At 42.3% G+C, this 18,606-nt stretch overlaps 1 protein-coding gene across 1 annotated transcript in view; it reads left to right on the top strand.

The window, feature by feature from the left end:
- FHAD1 (forkhead associated phosphopeptide binding domain 1) overlaps positions 1-18,606 on the top strand; it is a 137,768-nt gene that overhangs the window by 5,744 nt on the left and 113,418 nt on the right. The window lies entirely within an intron of this gene.

Here is an 18,606-nt window from a genome sequence, read left to right as displayed (position 1 = left end):
GTAATAGTCCACGGTACGGACGTATCACCTATGTTTAACCATTCACTTTTTGAAGGACATTTTGATTCCATTTGGGGCTATTACAAATAAATCTACTATAAACATTTGTGTACAGGTTTTTGTGTGAACGTAAGTTTTTATTTCTCTGCGATAAATGCTCAGGAGTATGATTGCATGGATTAACATATATGTTAATATATATTCGGTTTGTAAAGAAACAGCCAGGCTTATCCAGCGTGGCTGTACCATTTTTCATTTCCACCAGCCATGTATGAGACACATCCTCACCAGCAATTAGCATAAACACTGTTTTTCCTTTTAGCGCTTTTAGTAAGTGTGTAGTGGTATCTCATCATAGTCTTAACTTGCATTTCCCAGATCGATAGTGATGTTAAATGTCTTTTCATGTACGTATTTGCCTTCTGCATATCCTCTTCGGTGAAATATCTCTTCATGTCTTTTAAGCATTTCTAATCGAATTGTTTGGTTTTTTTACCATTGAGTTTTGAGAATTCTTTATGTATTTTAGATGTGAGTCCCTTGTCAGATAGATGGTTTGCAAATATTTTCTCCCATCCATAGCTTGTTTTTTCATTCTCTTAGCAGAATATTTCACAGACCAAAAGTTTTAATTTTTGATGAAGTCCAGGTAGTTATTTTTTTCTTTTATAGATCATGCTTTTAGTGTCATGTCTAAGAACATGCCACCAGGTCCCTGACCCTGAGGATTTTCTCTTATGTTTTCTTCTAAGTGTTTTATAGTTTTATGTTTAAATCTATGAACCATTTTGGGTTCACTTTTGTTTATGATGTGAGATTTAGGTCAAAGTTCATTTTTATTGCATGTGGACATTCAGTTGTTCCAGAGCCATTTGTTGAAAAGACTATCCTTTCTCCATTGAATTGCTTTTGCAAGTTTGTCAAAAATAATCTGGCCATACTTTCTATGGGGGCTATCTCTTAGTTCCCTATTATGTTTCATGGATCTATGTGTCAGTCCCTCTACCATTATGACACAGCCTTGATTACTGTCGCTATACAAGTCTTAAATCAGGTAGAGTGATTCCTCCCACTTTTCTTTAAAAAATTTTTTTAACCTATTCTAGTTCCTTTGCCTTTCCATTTACATTTTAGCATAAGCCTGTCTGTATATACAAAATATCATGCTGTAATTTTGATTGGAATTGTGTTTAATCCTATATATCAATGTGAGAATAATTGATATACTCCTACATTTTCTTCCAATTCATGAACATGGTATATTTCTCCATTTATTCAGTGTCTCTCATGAGTGTTTTGTAGTTTTCAGCATACGAGTCCTGTACATGTTTTGTTAGATTTACACTTAAGTATTTCTCTCTTTTTTTTTTTTTGAGTGATTGTAAATGGTATTATATTTTTAATTTTGGTGTCCACATGTTCATTGACAGTATATAGAAATTCAGTTGATTTTTGTATGCTTCTTGGTATCTTGCAACCTTAGCAGCACTTTCTTATATAAGGGCTTTTGTAGATTTCTTGGGATTTTATACATAAACAATCACGTCATCTGCAAATAAGAACAATTTTATTTCTCCTTTCAGAAAAGGAGATGTGAATGCCTTTAATCTTCTTTTCCTTGCTTTATTTCCTTGGTTAAGACTTCCAGGACTCTGCTGAACAAGAGCAGTGTATAAATCCTTATATTCACTTGTTCCTGACCTTAGGGGAAAGCAGTCAGTCCTTCACCGTTAAGTACGAGGTTAGCTGTAGGGTTTTTATACATGTTCTTACGAAGTGCGACATTTCCCCCCTTATTCCTCGTTTCCTGAGAATGTTTATTGTAAACTCAACAGATTTAAAGATAACTCCATGAACCTCCCCGTGAGATTCTCCTCCATGATACGGTCTCCCTTCAAGGACACAGAAAATCTGTGCAGTGTGCAAAGTGGGAGGAAAAAGAAGAAGAAGAAGCACTGTAGTTTCTTCTTTATCCTAACAAGGCATAGATTTGGGGTAGTTTTCTTTCCTGTCTGGCTAAAGTAGAGACAGAGATCTCTGTTTTGAACCTGACTATGATATTAGAAAACTGTAGTAATTTTTAAAAGCACAGGCTTTGGAGATAGACAGACCTGGGTTTGAATCTCATTAGGCTACTTTGTGGCTGAGTGACTTCAACCAAATTACTTAATCACTCTGAGCTCCTTTTCCCTGTCTGTAAACCCCTTACCTCACAGGGTTATTCTGAGGATTAAGTGAGAAATGCACATAAAGAGCCTGGCATGTGGTGCTCAGTAAATGACACAATGATCATTGTTATGGTCGCATAAAACAGAGACTGAGAAGAATCCTCAGAGGTGCACAGGGTTGAGATGAGGATCCACTGACATTAATAAGCCATTTGGAAAAGGGAACCAATGAGGACAGTTATTAACTAGACAGAAATTGAGTTGCATTCATTGTATAAAAATAATTGACTGCTTACTGCGCCTCGGACTTAGCTTAAGAAATACGTCACTGGGCTTCCCTGGTGGCGCAGTGGTTGAGAGTCCGCCTGCCGATGCAGGGGACACGGGTTTGTGCCCTGGTCCGGGAAGATCCCACATGCTGCGGAGCGGCTGGGCCCGTGAGCCATGGCCGCTGAGCCTGCGCGTCCGGAGCCTGTGCTCCGCAACGCGAGAGGCCACAGCAGTGAGAGACCCGCGTACCGCAAAAAAAAAAAAAAAGAAAAGAAAATAAATACATCACTGCTGCCAGCTACAGTCACATTGATTTATGAAGGAATCAGTTGCATTTCCAGAAGCACGAGCTCATTTGGGCTCCCTGGAGGACAGCTGATACATGAATTGCCAAGCGTTTTGGGGATAGACTTTTGACGGGCGCTTCTGTCTTCTCTTAGACAAATCATCTTCCCAAAACTTAAATGGGAGAGGAGATTTGCTCTGAAGAGGGGTGTGGGGACATGGGTCCATTTTGAAGAATTTTGAAGAATTGAAACCTACAGACATGTCAACATTTTCCAGTTTTATAAAACAAGGTAAAAGTTGCCCCTCTGCTGACTTCATTGGGCCTTTCTGATCAGAAGAATCACCCCTGATCAGCTACGAGCCATCCCGAGGAATAATTCAGTAGTCAATCTATAGTTTATGTTATTGAGGCCACTAGAGGTCATTCCACTAAATAAAATTCAGGGATTTATATTAATAAAAAGTCATCCTTGCAATTACCCAGAGGTTACATCTAGCAAATAAAAAAGATTGTTCGTTTTATTTGCCTGGATCAATCCTACAGAACAGGCAGTCATGCTTCTAAAGATTCCTTCTCATCAGCAAGGCTGACATGTTGTTTTGACTCTTGGTATCGTAGTATTTCAACATCATTTACTCTTTCCGATAATGGAAGGTAGTTACATGCTTCTTGTTTTTAAAAATTGGGAGAAAGGAAAATATAAGGAAGAAAATAACAGTCATTTGTAATCATTTGGCTCAGGGAAAAATCAATATTGATATTTGCAGGGTTTTCCCGTCCAGGCTTTTTTTCTATATCCTGTAAGGAGTTTGGTTCCCTAAAGGCAATAGGAAGCCTGTTTATAGCCAGGCTAGTGAGAACTGTTTATAGTCAACAGTGATAACTGTTGTTATCACTTATTCATTGCACAGTATTTACCCAGAGCCTCAGCACCAAGTCAAGTCTAGGGGTACAGCGATGGCAGAACTGGACCTGGTCCCTGCAATCAGGAAGCTGCCAGGAGAGAGAGAAATAAGTCAAGTGATCCCACAAAGGTGTGACTAATTCCATTCCAACATTGGGGCTGTAAAGGAAAGGAATATGGAAGACAAGGAGGACTTAACTAGACAAAAGGAGAAGGGAATGGCATGTGCAAAGGCCCTGGGGTGGAAGAGCATATTGTGAGCCCAAGGGACTGAGAGAAAACCAGGGCGTCCAGCGTCAGAGTGGGAAGGAGGAGGGCTAAGTGACAAGTAGGCCTCCTTCATGTCACCCTAAGGGTTTTGATCTTTATCTGAAAAGCGATGGGAAGAAGGCTTGAAGGATGGTAAACAAGGGGCAGACCTGCCAGTGAACATCCCGGCTGCTGTGTGCAGACGAGCCACCAGGAGCTCTAGTCACAGTCTCCCCTCTCCCATCTCACATGGCTCAAAAGCCTCAGCCTTGCCCGTTTCACAGCTAAACCTTGCGAGTTGTAATTTATGTGATTTGATGTGTCTTGTAAACTGTAACTTTTAGAGTTGGATATGGCTGTTATCTAAACGCTGCTGAGAAAGGGGCTCAAGTCTTCCAGAATGAAGAAACACCAAGCCAGTGGTTGTTGGATTTTCCATATGTTTAAGAGTGGTTGTTAAACATGAACTCCTAGACATTCTGACCCAGTGGGTTTGGGGTAAGGCCCAGGAATCTTCACATTTATATGCTCCCCAGGTTCAGGTGGGGGGAATGGAGTCCCCTGGAGTTGGTTCCAGGGCCACACTTCGAGAACCCCACCATCGGTGTTCCCTCCCTCTCCCTTCTTGATCAGCAGAGCTCCTGCTTGTGTGTGTGTGTGTGTGTGTGTGTGTGTGTATTATTTCAATAAACTTTGTTTTGAGGAAAAGAGAAGCGAAGGTTAAACAATGAAGGGCTGACTGACCCTACCCCCTCCCCAGGGACTCCCCCAGTCCCACCCTCGGGAGGTTCCAGGATCCCTAGAAGACTGAGCTCTAGGACAGCCCAAGTCAGCGCAGGGCTGCAGCTGGGAGGGCGGAGGTGGAGGAGAAAAAGAAAGACATGACAGGGGGATGAAATTCTGGTGTCCGCACCTCCACCCTCGGTGGTCAGTGTCCTGCCAGCTGGCTCCTTTCTCATGGGCGGAGCCACCTCTCCAGCCTGGGTCAGCCCTTCTCGTGTGGGATCTGAGGGTCGTGAAGCCAGACTGAATCTCACACACACACACCAGATCCCATCCAGCCAGATGACTTTCGTCCCTTTTCCTGGCCCCTGCCAGTTCTGGGCTGCCTCTCAGAAAAGAACCAGAGCCTACATCATAATCTTGTTTATTATTATTAAACAAGGCTGCTGGGATTGTCCTATTATTTGCATCATTTCACGGACGTGCAGGTATGTCTGCTCGTCAAAGGACGCATACAGCTGTAACGCTGATGGGCATGGCCACATTGCCCACCAGGGGTTTCCGGATGTGGTGTCCTGCCAGCAGTGGACGCCTGCCTCCCACTCCCTCCCCAGCCTAGGGTGCTGACCACCCATTGGATCTTCACTGATCTACGGGGTGAAGTATGGTACCTGTGTCATTTTAATTCACATTTCTCTTATTCTAAGTGAACACCTACATTGTGAGACATAAGGTGACAGGTGGACTCTCTGTGGGGAAAACCACGGAATGGAACAGGCCTGGGAGGGTGCACTTGCTGGCTCCCCATCTGCATCCCGCTTGTCCTCCCGCCTGGGGCGTGCTCCCGTCCCCCACCCCCCACCCCCACCTCACCCCTGGCTTCTCCCCAAGTGCTCCTCGCTCTGGGGGTTCACCTGTTTGGTCTCGCCAGTCCTCAGGGAATGTTTTGTCCCCTGTTTGGGAACTGGCGGCTGATTTCATTGGTCAGTTCCCACCACAGCAACTGATGGACCTAGTTTCTCACCGGCAGATGGAGGGCTTCCAAGAGGAAAAAGTTCAGAGGAAAGGGCTCGATCGTGATCTCATTTTTCTCATTTTTTTTATTGTGGTAAGATATGCATAACATAAGATTTACCATCTTAACCACTTTTATTAAGTGTGCAGTTCAGTGGCATTAAATCTATTCACACTGTTGTGCAGCCGTCACCCCCATCCATCTCCAGAACTCTTTGAATCTTGCAGAACCGAAACTGCACCCATGAAACAACAACTCCCCGTGCCCCCCCATCCCAGCCCCCGGCAACCACCATTCTGCTTTCTGTCTCTATGACCTGACTGCTCTGGGCATCTCACAGAAGTAGAATCATAACAGTATTTGTCTTTTCGTGACTGGCTTCTTTCACTGAGTATAATGTCCTTAAGGTTCATCCATGCTGTGGCCTGTGTCCAAATATCCTTCCTTTTTTAAGGCTGAATAATATCCCATTGTGTGGATTCACCACATTTTGTTTATTCATTCATCTACCGATGGGCACTTGGGTTGTTTCCACCTTCTGGCTGTTGCAAACAACGCTATGAACATGGGTGTATAAATATCTCTTCAAGCCCCTGCTTTCAGTTCTTTGGGATATATACCCAAAAGTAGACTTGCTGGATCATATGATAATTTTATTTTTAATTGTTTGAGGAACCGCCATGCTGTTTTCCATAGTGGCTGCACCAATTTACATTCTCACAACAGTGCACAAGGGTTCCACTTTCCCTGCATCCTCACCAACACTTGTTATTTCCCTTTTTTTTTTATAGTAGCCATTCTGATGGATGTGAGATGAAAGAAAGATCATAATCTTTTGAATAGCATACGTAATACAAACAGCTACAGCATACATTTATGGACTACTTACTGTATCTCACATGGCTTTATACATCATCTATGTATGTTCTGTATATCTATTTATAGAATTATATCCTCAAAACAAATCCTGTGCAGGTGAGAACTACTATTATCATTATTATCCTCATTTGATGACATGGAAATGGGACTCAGAAAGGTTAAGGAACTGGCCCAAATCACACAGCTAGTCGGGGGACGTGGGGCTGAGTTTCAGACTGAGCTGACTCAAGTTTCTAAAAAAAGAAGCTTCACTTTTTGAGTGTAAATTTAGCTTTGGGAACATCTAATATCTAAATTGGAAATTCTCAGTTAACTGCGATAACAAGATAATTGACTAAGCTAGGGAAATTCCACCCTGTGGAATCCAGAATGGGCGTTGTCAGTGAAATGTGAGATGAATGTTCTCGTGCTCCTCATTCATGCAACAGGCTGAGGTGGCGCCATCTAGTGGGGGATTTGGGTAAAGAGGAAACGTTGACCTGGTGCTTTCCCAGGAAGAGGAGCATTGGGGCTGTTAAGTGGAGGCCCAGCAAGAACCACCGCTCATCTCTCCAATCCAGCCAGAGTAAGTTCTCTGCTTATAAGGACTGGTGGGATTAGATTAGTCCCCCCTGGATAACCCAGGATAGTCTCCCTCTTTTTTTTAATTTTTTTTTTTTTTGGCTGTGTTTGGTCTTCGTTGCTGAGCACAGGCTTTCTCTAGTTGCGGCGAGCGGGCGCTACTCTTTGTTGCGGTGCACGGGCTTCTCATTGCAGTGGCTTCTCTTGTTGCGGAGCACGGGCTCTAGGCGTGCAGACTCAGTAGCTGTGGCACGTGGGCTCAGTAGTTGTGGCTTGTGGGCTCTGGAGCGCAGGCTTGGTAGTTGTGGCACACAGGCTTCGTTGCTCCACGGCATGTCGGATCTTCCCGGACCAGGGCTCGAACCTGTGTCCTCTGCACTGGCAGGCGGATTCTTAACCAGTGCGCCACCAGGGAAGTCCCCAGTGCTCTTTCAAGAGCACTGATTAATAACCTTGATATCTGCACAGTCCCTTTTGCCACGTAATGGAGCGTATTCCCAGGTTCTGGGGATCAGGACATGGGCATCTTTGGGAGACCATTCTGCCCACCACATTAATACTACCACCTGACTGGACCGTTGCTTTGGGACTGGTCTGAGAGCTTTCTGGAGGAATCAGTAGGATCAATGCCACAGGCCATGGAGAAAGATGGCTGGATGAGCTGGAAGGTGATAATACCATTACCAAGAGGGGAAGAAGCAGGATTGGTTGAGTGAGCACCTCAACATCCAGGAAGCAGCCAGGCAGTTTGGGGCCTGGAGATGAACCAGGGGTTGGAAATACACATCTGCGAATCGAGGGGGTGGTACAGTGGCCCCAGCCCATGGACAGAGTGAGGAGGAAATGGACATCTGAGGGGAGAGCAGCCCGGCGTGGAGACCTGGAAGCAGTCAGAGAGGTGAGGGAGCCAGAGAGCTGTTGCCAGGCTGAGGGGATTAATAACAGAGACAGCTTGCTTTGTGCCAGGTACTGTTCTTGGCACTTTCGAGTGTATTAACTCATTTCATCCTTAGGAGGTTAGTGTTGTTTGCCCCACTTTACACATGAGGGCGTTGAGGCACAGATAGGCTGAGTATCCTGCCTGAGGTCACAGAGGGAGGCTGGGGCACTGGGAGCCACGCTCGGGCAGTCTGATTTCAGAACCAGCCTCTCCTGAGGCCTTGCCGGTCCACAGGGCTCTCCCGGGGAGACCGGGGAGGAAGGATCCAGCTGACAGGGAAGCAGAGAAGCTTCTTCTTTCCTTCCACTCCCAGACTCGTCGTCTCACCAGCGCCTGGTCATTTCCTCATTTCTTTATTCTTTTGAAAACCCCAATTTTTTACTATTTCTGCACTACATCCCTTTCCTGAGGCAGTGGGGGGATGGGGCTGGGGGATGGGATAGCCAAGAACCAAAAGGTTAAAAGAAATAGATAAAACACACACACACACACACACACACACACACACACACACACACACGAGTTAATTTCAAAAATGTTATCCCTTGGGTTTCCCTGGTGGCGCAGCGGTTGAGAGTCCACCTGCCGATGCAGGGGACACGGGTTTGTGCCCCGGGTCCAGGAAGATCCCACATGCCGCGGAGCAGCTGGGCCCGTGAGCCATGGCCACTGAGCCTGCGCGTCCGGAGCCTGTGCTCCACAACGGGAGAGGCCACGACAGTGAGAGGCCCACGTACCGCAAAAAAAAAAAAAAAAAAAAAAATGTTATCCCACTCCTTTGAACATTTCACCAAGCAGTACCTTTTGTCAATCCTACGAAGCCCAGCTTATCAAACTCATTTTTGCTGCTCAGGGAGCAACTGAAGAGAAGCAAAGAACCATGCCCCAGGCTGCGCAGCTGGAAGGTAGCAGAGGTGGGACTTGAACTCAAGGCTTTCTAACTCCAGAGCCCATCCTCTTGCTCTTCATAGAGAACATTTCACATTTGCCATATGTTCTCTCCTAAGGGCTTTTGTATGTATCATTTATACGTCACCAGTAACTTATAAGACTGTCCTTTTGTTACCTTACAGATGAGGAAACTGAGGTATCACTTGCCTAAGGTCACCCTGCTAGGAAGTAGGAGAGCTGGACTCGAGCCCAGTCTAATAACCACCACATTGTCCTGCTTCCCCAACACCTGAACCATCAGGCCACGTGCCTCTCTCTGACAACTGTGTCACATGTCACAGAGAGGCCGAGAGCCCGAGGAGGCCCCCGAGGGCAATGGCAGTGGGTTGAGGACCCAGCGGGAAAGGAATGCTCTTGAAGCCATTTGACAATAAAGGACAGGAAGGGGGAAGGGGAGGCGTTTCTAGGCCGAGGGGATGGTAAGCAGGTTCACAGGTTAGACGGAAGTTACACTGTCAAGATGAGGATGCTAAAGCAGAGATGGTTGAGGAGAGGGACCAGACCAGGGTGGGGTGAAGGCAGGACCACCCGGAGGCCCTTGGCAGCTAAGAGAAGCCTTGAAGGTCCCATCTGAGAGCTTCTCCATGCCTGGGAAGTCCAGGTCCTGGCGGGGGGCTGAAGGTACATTCACAGGGGTGTGGAGTGATGGACGGGAGTTTCATGAAGGGACTCCACAGGGAGTGGGCAGGGCTCAGAGAAACCACAAAGGATAGTGCAGGGCCCAGAGCTAGTATGAGTGAGGACTGTTCCCACCCCCAGAGCTGAGGGGTGAGGGGCAGGGGCATTCCTGGGACCCGGAGACCCCGAGGGCTGGGTAGAGTCCTCTGAGAGAAGCTGTGTGGCCTCACAGAAAGGAAGCCAGGGGAGTAAGTACCCCAACCTCTCTCCTCCCTGCTCTGACCTCTAACCCCCCATTGGCCAATCCCAACCAGAAGCCAGAGGCAAGGAGCCCATCAGCCCATGATGTAGCTGAACAGGTGGGCCTGCTGGGCAGAGGGCGCCGTGGAAAGGGATGGAGGAGGGTCGGGAGAAGCAGATGGAGGATGCCGGCAGGTGCGGGAGGTGACGACCTAGGAGGCTGTTGTCAAAGTAGAATGAAAAGCCTAAGAGCAGGGACTTGCTGGCTGGGGGGCCCAAAGAGCACTGGGCAGCCTCGGGACAGAAGCGTGAGGGTGGCAGGAGGGTTTGGGGGCCAGGATGGACTTGAAGGAGCTGGTGGGCTTGAGCAGTGCCCAGGCTGAGTGAGTGTAGGGCATTACCCACAGGGAGGGGAAGGGGAGCAAAGGCTATGTGACTCAAGGAGAGGACAAGAGAGAGGATAAGGAAGGCCGGGATCGGGAGGTTATGGTCTGAGATGGGGCTTCCCAGTTCCAGGTGATGCAGGGTTGAAACCTAGCTCCAAAGGACGGTTCCAGGTACACGTCGAACCTCAGCGACAACGTCAGCAAACCTCAGGGCAACGTCATAACTAAGTCAGCTTCCCGGGGAGGCTTCCTCAAAGCACAGGAGTCATCAGAGCAGAATGGTCATTGTTAATAGATGTTTAAACGTCTCAATATTTTATGGACTCGCTATATACTTTTTAAAGATATTTAAAATGCAGAAGCCTTTAAAAAATGCACTTGCTTTCTATATTAGGTCCTGCCTGTCTCCTCTCTCCTTATTAAATCACTCTCTACTCTGGAAATCACAGGGTACAAATCAAAGGTGCAGGTTTTGGAATTAGACTTGGGTTCAAACCCTGACATTGCCCTGTGCCAGCATCTTGATGTTGAGTGAGTCACTTCATCTTAGCCACTTTTTAAATCGTGGTAAAATACATATACATTTTACCATCTTAACCACTTTTAAGTGTACAGATCAGTAGTTGTGAGTGATTCACATTGTTGTGCAACCAGTCTCAGAAGTTTTCATCTTGCAAAACTGAAACTGTACCCATTAAACAACAACTCCCCGTTTCCCCCTTCCCCAGCCCCTGGCAGCCCCCGTTCTATTTTGTTTCTATGAGCTTGACTACGCTATGTACCTCACATAAGTGGAATCATACAAAATTTGCCTTTTTGTGACACTTACTTCACATGATGTCCTCACGGTTCATCCGTGTTGTAGTATGTGTCAGAATTTCCTTCCTCCTACACTGAATAATATTCCACTGTATGGATGGACCGCATTTTGCTTATCCAGTCATCAGTAAGTGGGCACTTGGGTGGCTTCCACCTTTTGGCAATTGTGAATAATGCTACTATAAACATGAGTGTGCAAATATCTCTTTAAGTTCCTGCTTTCAATTCTTTGGGGTATATACCCGGAAGTGGACTTGCTGGATCGTATGATAATTTTATTCTAAATTTTTTGAGAAGCCGCTATACTGTTTTTCATATCAGCTGCACCATTTTACATTCTCAGCAGTGCATAAGTGTTCCCCTACTCTACATCCTTGCCAACACTTGTTATTTTCTGTTGCTGTTTGTTTGTTTTTGTTGTTGTTGTTGTTTTGTGGTACGCGGGCCTCTCACTGTTGTGGCCTCTCCCACTGTGGAGCACAGGCTCCGGACGCGCAGGCCCAGCGGCCATGGGTCACGGGCCCAGCCGCTCCATGGCATGTGGGATCTTCCCGGACCGGGGCACGAACCTGTGTCCCCTGCATCGGCAGGCGGACTCTCAACCACTGCGCCACCAAGGAAGCCCTGTTTGTTTGTTTTTGATAGTAGCCGTCCTAATGGGTATGGGGTGGTATCTCACTGTGGATTTGATTTGCATTTCCCTAATGACTAGTAATGTTGAGCATCTTTTTATATGCTTGTTGGACATTTGTATATCTTCTCTGGAGAAATGTCTATTCCAGTTCTTTGCCTATATTTGATCAGGTTATTTGGGGTTTTTTTTGTTGTTGTTGTTGAGTTATAATTCTCTATATATTCTTCATATTAACCCTTCTTCAGAGTTGTGATTTGCAACTATTTTCTCCCATTCTCTAGATGGCCTTTCACCCTGTTTATTGTGTCCTTTGATTCACAGACGTTTTAAATTTTGATATAGTTGAATTTATCTATTTTTTACTTTTGCTGCCTATGCTTTTGGTATCATATCCAAAAAAGCATTGCCAAATCCAATGTCATAAAGCTTTCCTCCTGTGTTTTCCTCTAAAAATTTTATAGTTTTAGACTACGTTTAGGTTTTTGATCCACTTTGAGTTAATGTTTGTATGTGGTGTAAGGTAAGAGTTCAACTTAATTCTTTTGTAGTCTTTCCCAGCATCATTTCTTGAAAATACTGTTCTTTCCCCATTGAATAATCTTGGCACCCTTGTCAAAAATCATTTGACCATGTATGCAAAGTTTTATTTCTGTGTTCTCTATTCTATTCTATTGGTCTATGTGCCTGACCTTATGTCAGTATCACACTGTTTTGATTACTGTAGCTTTATATGCAGTAAGTTTTGAAATCAGGAAGTGTGAGGCCTCCAGCTTTGCTTTTCTTTCTCAAGATTATTTTGGCTATTTGGGGTCCACTGAGATTCCATATGAATTTTAGGATGGATTTTTCTATTTCTGCAAAAACTGCTATTGGGATTTTGATAGGGATTGCATTGAATCTGTAGATCCTGCTGCGTAGTAATGACATCTTAACAATATTAAGTCTTCCAACCCATGAATACAGGGTGTCTTTCCATTTATTTGTGTCTTTAATTTCTTTCAGCAGCACTTTGTAGTTTTCAGTGTACACATCTTTTACCACCTTGGTTAAATTTATCCTAAAATATGTTATTCATTTTGATGCTATTGGAAATGAAATTATTTTCTTAACTTCCTTTTCAGATTGTTCATTGTGAGCATATAGAAACACAACTGATGTTTGTGTGTTGATTTTGTATCCTACGATTTTGCTACTGAATTTTATTTATTGGTTCTAAGAGGGTTGTGGTTTTTCATGGACTCTTTAGGATTTTGTACATGTAAGATCATGTTGTCTGTGAACAGAGATAATTTTACTTCTTCCTTTCCAATTTGGATGCCTTTATTTCTTTTTCTTGCCTAATTGCTCTGGCTAGGACTTCCAATACTTTGTTGAATAGAAGTGGCAAAAGCAGGTATCCTTATCTTATTCTTGATCTTAGAGGAAAAGCTTTCAGTCTTTCACCTTTGAGTATGATGCTACCTATGGGCTTTTTCATATTTGACCGTTATTATGTTGAGGTAATTTCCTTCTATTCCCTGTTTGTTGAGTGCTTTTATCATGAAAGAGTGTTGCATTTTGTCAAATGCTTTTTGTACATCAATCAAGATGATCATTTTTTTCCTTCTCTCTGTTAATGTGATGTATTATTACATGGATTGATTTTCATATGTTGAAATATCAAGTCTGCATTCCAAGAATAAATCCCACTTGGTCATAGTGTATGATCCTTTTAATGTGCTGTTGAATTCAGTTTCCTCATATTTTGTTGAGGATTGTGGTATCAGTGTTCATAAGAGATATTGGTCTGTAGTTTTCTTGTAGTGTCTTTGTCTGGGTTTGGTATCAAGGTAATGCTGTCCTCTCACTTCACCTTTTGAGTCTCAGCTTCTTCATCTCTAAGCTGGAGATAATAATAGAACCCTGTTTAGAGCTGTCATGCAGATTAAATGAAAAAAATGCACACAAAATGCTTCAGCAGGGCCCAGTTCACAGGAAGCCCTCAAAATACGTTAGATGATGATAAGGATAATAATAATAATAAATAAATAACAGTTCATCTCATAGTTGGACAGCTCAGTAGGATGGAGCTTATACAGTCAGTCTGTATTAGCAGCAGGGCATCTGTCCAGTAGTAGCACTTAGCAATTTTCCAGGTAAAGGGAGCGAGTGATATTATAGGGCAGAACTAGGAAGCTGTCTCCTGGCCTAACACGTGGTAGAGGCTCACCCAATTTTGTGGAGTCATTTAAAACTTCCTGCTTGCTTTGATTTCTTAATAATGGCTTGACAGTTTTTGAGGAACTGAAAGTAGTGAAGCCTGGGAAGAGAAAAACAAAATGTAACACACAGAATTTCTCTCATTCATGGGTTATCAAATGTTCAGAGGACACAAAGATCAATGGGAATGGTGATGAAGATGATGTGGGTGACATTTTCCAAAGAACTAATGTGTTTTAATTTTTTTTAATACTTTATTTTTTTGAACAGTTTTAGGTTTACAGGAAATTGAGCAGAGAATACAGAGAGTTCCCATATATCCACCCCTCCAATACACACAGTTTCCCCTATTATTAACGTCATGCATTAGTGCGGTACATTTGTTACAACTGGTGAACCAATATTGATATGCTATTATTAACTAAGTCCATAGTTTACATTAGGGTTCACTCTTTACGTTGTACGTTCTTTCGTTTTGACAAACGTATAGTGACAAGTATCCACCATTACAGTATCATAAAAAATATTTTCACTGCCCTAAAATCCCCTGAGCCCCAGAGCCCCTGTGCCCCTGGCAAGCACAGATCTTTTACTCTCCTTATAGTTTTACTTTTTCCAGAATTTCGTACAGTTGGAATCATACAGTATGTAACCTTTTCAGACTAGGTTCTTTCACTAAGCAATATGCATTTAAGATTCCTCCATGTCTTTTTGTTATTGGATAACTCATTTATTTTTATCACTAATATTTCATTGTATGGATGTACCACAATTTGTTTATCCATTTACCTTTTAAAGCACATCTTGGTTGCTTCCAGTTTTTGGCAATTATGAATAAAGATGCTGAAGCACGTATCCAAAATAAATGAGTCTTCATGGATATAGAGAACAGACTGTGGTTGCCAAGGGGGAGGGGGTTGGGGGAGAGATGGAGTGGGAGGTTGAGGTTAGCAGATGTAAGCTGTTACATATAGAATGGATAAACAACAAGGTCCTACTGTAGAGCACAGGGAACTATTTTCAATAGCCTATGATAAACCATAATGGAAAAGAATATTTTAAAAAGAATGTATATATATGTATAACTGAATCACTTTGCTGTACAGCAGAAATTAACACAACATTGTAAATCAACTACACTTCAATAAAATAAATAAATAAACAAAAATAAATGAGTCTTAAAAGTCAACAATAAGAAACCAAACAACCCGACTTAAAAATGGGCAAAAGAGCTGAACAGACACCTCACCAGAGATCTACAGATGTCAAATAAGCATATGAAAAGATGTTAAACATCATATATCACTAAGGAATTTCAAATAAACATGAAATATCTCTTCATTTATTTAGACTACTTTGATTTCTTTCATCAACATTTTGTAGTTTTCTTCATATACCTCTTCATATAGCTAAGTATTTTGTTAGATTTATTCCTAAGTACTTCTTTTTTTTTTTTTTTTTTTGGTGCTAATGTAAATGGTGTTGTGTTTTTAATTTCAAATTCCACTTGTTCATTGTTGGTATATAGGAAAGCAATTGACTTTTGTATATTAATCATGTATCCTGCAACCTGGCTATAATTGCTCACTAGTTCCAGGAGGGCTTTTTGTCAGTCCTTTGGAATTTTCTGCATAGACAATCATGCCATCTGCAAAATGGGCAAAAGACCTGAACAAACACTTCACCAAAGAAGATTTTTTTTTCCTTCCCAATCTATATATCTTTTATTCTCTTTTCTTGCCTTGTTGCATTAGCTAGGACATACAGTACAATGTTGAAAATGAGTGGTGAAAGGGGACATCTTCACCTTATTCCTGATATTAATTGGAAAGCTTCTAGTTTCTCACCATTAAATATGATGTTAGCTTTAGGGTTTTTATAGATGTATTTATCAGGTTGAGGAAGTTCCCCTCCATCCCTAATTTGCCAAGAGTTGTTGTGGTGGTTTGTTGGTTTGTTAGTTTATCATGGATGGGTGTTTAATTTTGTCAAATGCTCTTTTTGCATCTACTGATATGATGCGATTTCTCTTCTCTACACTGTTGATGTGATGGATTACATTAATTGATTTCTAAATGTTGAACCAGCCTTGCATACCTAGAATAAATCCCACTTGACTGTGGTGTATAACTCTTTTTATACATTACTGGATTCAATTTGCTAATATTTTGTTGAGGATTTTGCATCTATGTTCATGAGAGGTATTGGCCTGCAATTTTCCTGTTTTGTAATATCTTTATCTGGTTTTGCTATTAGAATAAGTTTGGCCTCACAGAATGAGCTGGGAAGTGTTCTCTCTTCTTCTATTTTCTGGAAGAGATTATAGAGAACTGGTATCATTCTTTCCTTAATGTTTGATAGAATTTACCAGTGAACCCATCCAGGCCTGGTGATTTCCACGTTGGAAGGTTATTCATTATTGATTCAAATTCTTTACTAGATATGAGTCTATTCAGAGTATTTATTTCTCCTTGCGTGAGTTTCAGTAGATTGTGTCTTTCAAGGAAATAGTCCACTTCATTAAGTTATAAAATCTGTGGGCATAGAATTATTCATAATATTCCTTTATTATCCCTTCAGTGTCCATGAGATCAGTAGTGATGCCATCGCTTTCATTACTGATTTTAGTAATTTGTATCTTCTCTCTTTTTTTCTTGGTTATCCTGCTAGAGGTTTGTCAATTTTATTGATCTTTACAAAAAAAAAATGCTCTTTATTTTGCTGATTTTCTCTGTTGTTTTCCTGCTTTTTATCTCATTCATTGCTTCTTTTCTTCTGCTGTGGTAGGCTTATATTGCTCCTCTTTCTCTAGTTTCATAAGGTGGAAGCTTAGATCTTCTTTTCAAATGTGTGCCTTCAATGCCATAAATTTCCCTCCAAGCACTGCTTTCACTGCATCTTGCAAATTTTCACAGGTTGTATTTTCATTTTCATTTAGCTCAAGATAAATTTTTATTTCCCATGAGACTTCCTCCTTGGCCCATCTGTTATTTGGAAGTGTGTTGTTTAATCTCCAAATATTTGGGGATTTTCCAGCTGTCTTTCTGGTATTGGTTTCTAGCCTAATTCCGTTGTGGTCTGAAAACGTACTTTACATAATTTCTACTCTTTTAAATTTGTTGAGGTATATTTCGTGGCCTGGAAAGTGGTCTGCTTGGTGAACGTTCCATGTGAGCTTGAGAAGGATGTGTGTTGTTGTGGGATGAAGTTGCGTGGTTGCCAGTTAGATCCAGATGACGATAGTGCTATTCAGTTCAACTTCATTCTTACTAATTTTCTGCCTGGTGGATCTGCCCATTACTGAGAGAGGGCTGTTGAGGTCTCCAGCTACCATGATGGATTCATCTGCTCCTCCTTGCAGTTCTATCGGTTTTTGCCTCCCATACTTTGATGCTCTATTGTTGGGCACATACAATGAAGGATTGTTATGTCTGCTTGGAGAATCGACCCCTTTATCACTATGTATCGCCTCTCTTTATCCCTGATAACTTTCCTTCCTCTGAAGTTGGCTCTGCCTGAAATTAATATAGCTACTCCCACTTTCTTCTTGTGTTTCAGTATTTTAAGTGCCAGAGCATTTGGTAGGAATTTGAAAGGCACAGTCATTTGAATCAGGCAAACCTGGGAACAAGCCAAGCGAGTCAAACTGGCTGACTGTGGGCACACTTAAGCATTCTATGCCTCAGTTTCCTCATCTAAAAACTGAGTAACTATCGGACCTACTGTACAGCACAGGGAACTATATTCAATATCTTGTAGTAACCTGTAATGGAAAAGAATCTGAAAAAGAATAGATATTATATATATGTATAACTGGATCACTTTGCTGTACACCTGAAACTAACACAACATTGTAAATCAACTATACTTCAATAAAAAATTAAATTTTTTTTTAAATGAGGAAGTATCCCTTTGAATTATTGTGAAGATGAAATGGGATAATGCAGTAAAGCACTTAGCAAATTTCCTGGCATTTGTGTAATTGCACATAATGTGTAATTAATATATTCTACTAATATATGCAGTTATATTATTATCTATTCATATAATATAAGCTATTATATTATTAATATAAGCTATTGGTTATAGTTATATTGTGGGACGTTAGTATAGATTTCTAAGTCCAAGTGCACTCTATGAAAGTTGGATGAGGCACTCTGAGAAGAGTAACTTAGAAAATAACTGAAAAGTCTCAGGCTGGGGTGGATGGCTCATAGGCAGTGTCCTGAGAAGACAGAAGACTTCACACGTGCCCTGCAGCCCATAGTACAGGGCGCCGGGGCCAGGGGGAATGTGATATTTCCTCCCTGGTACCGAGTTTTGCTCATTCTTCTTACTAAAGTGGTTACGCAAGAGGTTTCTGACTCCACTGACAATTCACTGTCTGGGGTCTCCCTCTTTTGGGGGAAATGTGGTCACACTAGGGCCCCTATTGAAAAATAGATCATCTTTGGTTAGATAAATTCTGATAAGCTTTTAAGAAGCAACAGTAATAATTAATCACATGGGGAAAACCTTCATTATACACCAAGGCTTTTAAAAGGTAGTTATAAAACTATGTTTTGTGGTGTGAGCTCAACTGTGTTTAAACTTTTTAAAAAGATTGTAAGCACAGAAAAAAGACTGGAAGGATGTGAACCATCGTGTTCACAGTGCCTGCCTCTGGGGGAGGGGAGTCTAAGTGATTTTAATGTCTTCTTTGTGTTCTTCTCTAGTTCTCATTTTCTGCATTATTACAAAAAAAATGTTATTTTAAAAATG

This window comes from Orcinus orca, chromosome 1 (genome assembly GCF_937001465.1).
Source record: "Orcinus orca chromosome 1, mOrcOrc1.1, whole genome shotgun sequence".
NCBI lineage: Eukaryota > Metazoa > Chordata > Mammalia > Artiodactyla > Delphinidae > Orcinus > Orcinus orca.
This window is presented reverse-complemented; position numbering and strand designations above follow the sequence as displayed.